This window comes from Takifugu flavidus, unplaced genomic scaffold (assembly GCF_003711565.1).
Source record: "Takifugu flavidus isolate HTHZ2018 unplaced genomic scaffold, ASM371156v2 ctg1089, whole genome shotgun sequence".
Lineage (NCBI taxonomy): Eukaryota > Metazoa > Chordata > Actinopteri > Tetraodontiformes > Tetraodontidae > Takifugu > Takifugu flavidus.
In genome coordinates this window covers 1-6,545 of record NW_026621854.1, presented here as the reverse complement: position 1 = coordinate 6,545, position 6,545 = coordinate 1, and the positions used below count along the sequence as shown (strand labels likewise).

General features: G+C 42.6%; 1 pseudogene; it reads left to right on the top strand.

The window, feature by feature from the left end:
- The first annotated feature begins 406 nt into the window (after positions 1-406).
- On the top strand, positions 407-6,421 carry LOC130519684 (integrin alpha-6-like; annotated as a pseudogene).
- Positions 6,422-6,545: the final 124 nt, after the last annotated feature.

Genomic DNA, 6,545 nt, shown 5'->3' with positions numbered 1-6,545 from the left:
CAGAAGGACATCAAAAGGCATGTTTATTTTGGATATTTACTGCTACTTACTCACATAAAAGTGTCCGGGTCAAAATGACCCGCAACATAATATTCATATTCAAACTCTGCACAGACATTCCACTAAACACCACAGTGTCCAAAATTTACACACCAATTCATGACCCTAGATGAGGAAAAGTCACAAAATTTCATGAAGAAAAACAAAGATAACCAGTACTTTGGTCAACACAAAAACCAAAACGGGTCAAATTGACCCGTAGCATAATACAAGGGTTAAGGTTCGTCTTTATAATTTAGGTCAGGAAAGGGTCAAAACTCTTTATCTGCTTATAGTTCAAAAACAAGTATGAGAAAAAACAGTTACTGATTTTAAATTTAAACTCCTCAGTGGTTTTATTTTCTAGAGTTCCTTGAAAGTAGAGGAATAGACGGCCAGTGGATGGGAGTAAGAGTGACAAGTCAAGGTCCTGGGAAAAATGTAATGGTGAGTAACACAACCTGAAAGAATAAAGCAAAAACTGGAAAACTGAAAACCGGTCTTCACCTGTTTTCTTATCTGTCTCTGTAGATGTGCGCCCATCGTTACCAGCAATGGGTCCCAGATGCCTTTGTGGCTCACCTATTGACAGGCCAGTGTTACCTCTTAGGAGATGACCTGCAGGCACAGGTCCAGACGCAAGACAAGACGTGGAGGAGGGTGGTTTGTGACTCTGAACATCTCAGCAATTTCCGGAACAACCACCATTGGTTTGCATATTGCCAACAGGGCATGTCATTCTAATATTTATAATAATTTTATGTGATTTATCAGGAATCGTACGCATGGAGGCTATAGACGACTTTCCATTTCCAATTGATGACCCACGGGAGACCGGAGATATTGACCACTTTAATCCCGAGCTTATTCCTCTCCTGAGGAACAGCTACCTGGGTTGGTTTGAGTTTTGGTCTTACTCTTTTCCCATGTTGAATGAAAGTTATAGTTTCACTAATAAGTGTAATGGGTCTGTCCTCCAGGATTCTCCATTGACTCTGGCCTGGCTCTTATCAGGAAGGGTGAGCTGACCATCATTTCAGGAGCTCCCAGAGGAGGTTACAGTGGTCAGGTGGCCTTTCTTAGGCCAGACCCTAGAGCCAAGAGACACTTGTCTGTGGAGTTGGTCCTCTCTGGTCCGGGTCTGGCCTCTTCTTTTGGATATGATGTGGCTGTAGCTGATTTCAACGGTGATGGGTAGGTTTATTTTAGAACAATATCTAATTAAATTATCTTTTATTTATCCTCCGAGACCTTCAACTCTCTCCCAGCCTCTTTACAGTCAATGATGGTATTACTGTACAATCACCTAACAATCAATATTGACATTAGTGGCTGTTTTTTTCTTTTCCAAAGATGGGAGGACCTTGCTGTAGGGGCACCACAGTTCTATAAGAAAGATGAGTTAGTTGGAGGAGCAGTGTATATACAGTATATATTAACGACAATGGGAGAAACTGGAGAGAAGATCGCTCCAATTCAGCTTCTTGGACAACAACATGTTTGTCGCATGCACTGGACTCGCGGGAAAACATAGGAGACATCAATCAAGATAATTATGAAGGTTAAGTCATTTTAATATAAAAACGACGGACACACTGAAACGTCAACCACAGAGCTGGCAAAGGAGCCGTCAAAGCAGACGAAAACCTAGTAAACAGCGACCTCTGCGGTCATGTGTGACAACTACAGGCTGATAATCTAGCTGAAAAAGAACTGCAGTATATTTTAAATACAAATCACACGCTTAAGAACAATGCCACGGACCAAAAACTAATATCGTGTATGTTACTGTTGTTTCCATTGTTAGATATTGCTGTTGGAGCACCATATGATGGGTCTGGCCGAGTGTATCTTTACTGTGGCTCGTCAAACGGTATCAACACAAAGGCAGCGCAGGTAGGGACGTAAATATGGAAGCCTGGAAGGGACATTTCTGCCGAAAGGGAGATTGAATGTTTTCTTTTCTTCAGGTGCTCTCATCCAGATCCAGATCTGTGACGCTGTTTGGATATTCACTGTCCGGGAACTTGGACGTGGACGATAATCTGTACCCTGATTTGGCTGTAGGATCTCTGTCTGATTCTGTCTTTGTTTATAGGTATTTAAAACTTAAGCACGTTTAGATGAAGACAATTGAATTGAAATGATCAACAGGCTTTCTGCGTTCCAGAGCGAGGCCCGTGGTCCGTGTCAGCAGCACCCTGCGAGTTACACCGGATAACATAGACATCACTAAGGAACAGTGTGATAAACGTACATGGTATGGTATAAAACGCAAACGATAACATGACATGACAACAGGAAGCACCTTTGATCGGGTGTTCTTTTGCACTTGTACAGTTATTTTACAGCTCAAGCGTGTTTTTCTTACATATCACACTCGTCTTTCAACCCAAAACTGAGTAAGTTTCTCTTCTATTTGATTGACTGAAGATGTAACTTAATAGGAGTAAAACAGCTGTGAAGTGATATTTAAAAAATGCATTTACATGATATCTCTTAAAGGCTGCTTAACTGAAGCGTCTGCTGCATCCACATGCGTAATTTTCTCTCCTTTGCAGTACTCAATTACACTTTTGAGGCTGATATTAGGAAGAACAATGTCAGGCTTCCTCCCAGAGTGGGTTTTCTGGGGGTTCCTCGAGTGAAGCTGGAGCTGCCGGGGCAGGATATGGAAATCTGTACTGACATCAAGCTCAGACTCCTGGTACTCTTTTCTTGTGTTACAAGACCCATCATCTGGTTCACAGACAAAGATGACTATGACCACTTCTCTTGCAGCGGGATTTCAAAGACCGGCTACACTCTATCCCCGTCTCAGTTACTATGTCTCTGGGGAGTTCCACTCAATGGACCAGTGAGCATGTTACACCCATACTGGCCCGCTTTCAGCCCAATAATAAGGTCTCAGAGGTACACAAATCTTGACCATTTAACTTTAGAAAGCGCCTTTGTCCACAAGAGCATATTAGAACCTTTGAAAGAGTAACAAATGACCTCTGGCCTGTGTGTTTTTGACAGATCACCCTCCTAAACAGAGGCTGCGGCAGCGACAACATTTGCCAAAGCAACCTCCATCTACAGTATGACTTCTGCTCCAGACAAACAGAAAATGGCAAAAGCGTGTTCAGATCGCTCAGCGGGTAAGACGAGGCACCACACGCCCAATGGAACAGATCTACAGCTGAGGATGATTGGACGCTCTGTCCTTCTGTCAGAGAGGATGGTGTAGCAGTCATCACTCCAACTGAGGAAGACATCGCTTTGGAGCTGACAGTGACCAACTGGGGCGGGGATGACGCCCACCAAACTCGCACAATCATCAGTCTGCCAGACACTCTCCGTTACTCTGATATTGTCAGCACAGCTTCGGTGAGTGCCGGAGGATTTAGGAACCTTTGTAAGTTACCAGAGCGGCCGACATGGCTGCATCTGTAAAACCAAATCATCTTTCATCACCCTAGGAGCCAAAGGTGGACTGTACAGTCAATGACAAAGGGACTCTAATAGACTGTGGACTGGGAAACCCAATCCAGAGAGATGCAGAAGTCAGTCCCACAGAATTTCCTCATCAGTTTCTCTTCTATCCTCACTTTCTTCTTCCTCCCTGTAGGTTACATTCTATGTGATGCTAACAACATCAGGCATCTCTTTGAGTACAAAGGCTGTGAATATCACTCTGCAGCTTCAAACGTAAGTGATCCGAGACTGGCATAAATTATTGATCACTGAGCTATACTCTACATCAGGGGTGGGGAACCTCCGGCCTCCGGGCCGTATACGGCCTCCGAGACCATTTCTACCGGCCCGCAACGCAATAAGATTTTTATATTTTAATGTGCACTTATACAGTGGGACCGTTCGCTAAACTCCGCGAGCTGCGAGTAGCAGCGGTAGCGTATTTTTGCCTTTCGTATCCTGAAATTTCTTTCGTAACAAGAGGAAATATTTTCCCGTTTTCTGAGATAAAACAGACGGTTATGTTATGTCCGAGTCAAGGTCAGGGTCAGTGAACACAGCATGTGATGTACGTAGTGGGCTGGACTGATTGACACGGACGAAAAATGCATAGCGAAACACTCTAAACTCGACGAGTTGAAAGGACAGATGCGTCTGGATAAAATTAATGCTCTTCGTCGGAGTTTGGAGGCTCAACAAGCAGCCTTCACACGACCATGTACTGACAGAGAGAATATTACGCGTGCAAGTTTTGTGATGAGTGAATTAATAGCCACGAAGCTGAAACCTCACGCCGAAGGAGAGTTCGTGAACGCGCCTCGTAGCCTCCGCTGAGGCGCTCGTGCCAGACAAAGTAAAATTGTTTCAAAACGTGAATTTTTTTTCGTGAATAACTATTGAACTAAGACATATATTGTTATGATTCCAGTGGCTAACGGAATGTTTTTATGGTCAAGGAATCTAAATATGTAGTCAAAGTACGGTATATGTGGGAATAATATTTATGGTGGAAATCACAATATGCCAGGAATTGTTGCGCTTGGCGGAGGTCTGCGCTCTCCGAGTGCTTTCTAGTTGTTATTATTATTGTCTTTATCTTTTCTTTTCATTTATTTTCTTGATTATCTTGTTGTATTGCAGTTTTTGTGAGTAGAGGCCTCGAACAGGCCCTTACTGGTCTCTTGCCTCAACTCTGCACCTCTTTTTTATTGTTTTGTATGATCATGAAAACATATTTTACTTGTTTGTCATTTTATTCTATTTTTTTTGGTGATTTTATATGCATGTGTGCTAAATAAATAATTCAAACTGAAATGCAGCAAGCATGAGACTTAGTAACACAGTGGTTATAGACTTTTTTTGTCTTTTTTTGCATCCCTAGGTATGTGTTCATAATAGTATGGCCCTCGGAGGACTTTATAAAAATTGAAATGGCCCTCGATATGAAAAAGGTTCCCCACCCCTGCTCTACATGAATGTGAATAAGCTTTCAGAACCAGCAGGCAGGACTTAAAACCAGTTGAGGCGGTGGCCAAAGTATTTTTTGAACTAAAACTGCAATTATACGGGTAAGTGTGGCATCATTACCTCATTGTTTGTCATTTAATAACGCACATGAAATGTTTTCTTTCATTGTTATGTGCTTTTTGGAGGTCATAAAATGCAATTGTGTTTTTAATTATCTGAAGATGCAGAACAAGATCTTCAGATGCAATGTAATATGCAAAACTGATAATGAATTTGAGGTTGAGCTTGCAAAAGGTTCATTTTGTCTATCAGATTAAGTAGGCCATCTCAAGTGTCCTTTGGCCAAAGCTTGGAGGGTAAGAGCACCATAAAATCGGCAGAGGATATCGGAGCTGCAGTTCAGTATGAATTTAGGGTAAATCATCTTTTCCTCTACTTTTTCATACAACATATTAGGTTTACATCTGAAGCAAAAAGTCAAACCACGCTGTGATGTCTTATTCCGGCAGATAACAAATTTGGGTAGATCACTGAAATCCTTCACTAATGCTTCACTGAACCTCTTCTGGCCAAAGGAGAATTCTGCTGGGAAGTGGCTTCTGTACCTGAGTCACACCAGCAGTAAAGGTGTCCAGTCTGTGCCCTGCTCGCCTGTAAATGAGATCGATCACCTTAAAGATGTAAAGGTACCCAACACCTCTGCCTATTGCTCAAACTGTTTTACACAACACTTCTGACCTGTTACTGCTTGGAATCGAGGGTTGGCGAGGACCCTCCAAGAAAAAACGTGAAGCAGAACTTGAGGCACTGACGAGCGGTGACTTCTTATTTCTCCCGACAAAAAGGAAATACAAAACGCTCGTGAGAAAGCTTTGAATTGCGTTTATTTCTCATGGATTGGTGTGTGAACGTGAGCTTCAGGTGTGTTTTCTCGCAGACCTGCACAGATGGACTGAGGTGTGTGGAGATCCACTGCCCCCTGCAGGGTCTAGACAGGACTGCGATGGTGGTTCTGCACTCTCGTCTCTGGAACACCACATTCCTGGAGGTGGGAGCTGACCACGCTTTCAAGTTATTTTTCCATCATTGAAAACCTGTGAAGTCTTAGCTCTCTGTTTCAGGATTACAGCTCATTTAATTATTTAATGATTACCGTGGATGCGACACTCAGTTTGACAAACTCTCCAGAAAACACTGGGCTAAAATCTGACAGACTAAGCACACAGGTAAACACCAAAGATAGTAAAATCACACTCAGCTGCCTAACTGTGGGGAATAATCATTCCTATATTCACTTGAACGTCAACAGGTAAAACTGACAGTATTCATGGAGAGAGAGATCGAGTATTTCACCAAAGTCGCCTGGTGGATCATCTTCCTCACTGTCATTGCATTGCTTTTGTTGCTGGCAATGATGGTCTTCTTGTTGTCGATGGTAAATGAAATCATTTCTTAGTGGAGGCTTGGAAATTGCATTCATTTCAGCTATGCTGATGCACATATTAAAACACCAAGTTATTTAACAACAGTTACTCCATGTTAAAGACGGCCCTCCAAACTGCTGCAACATAATATTCTAA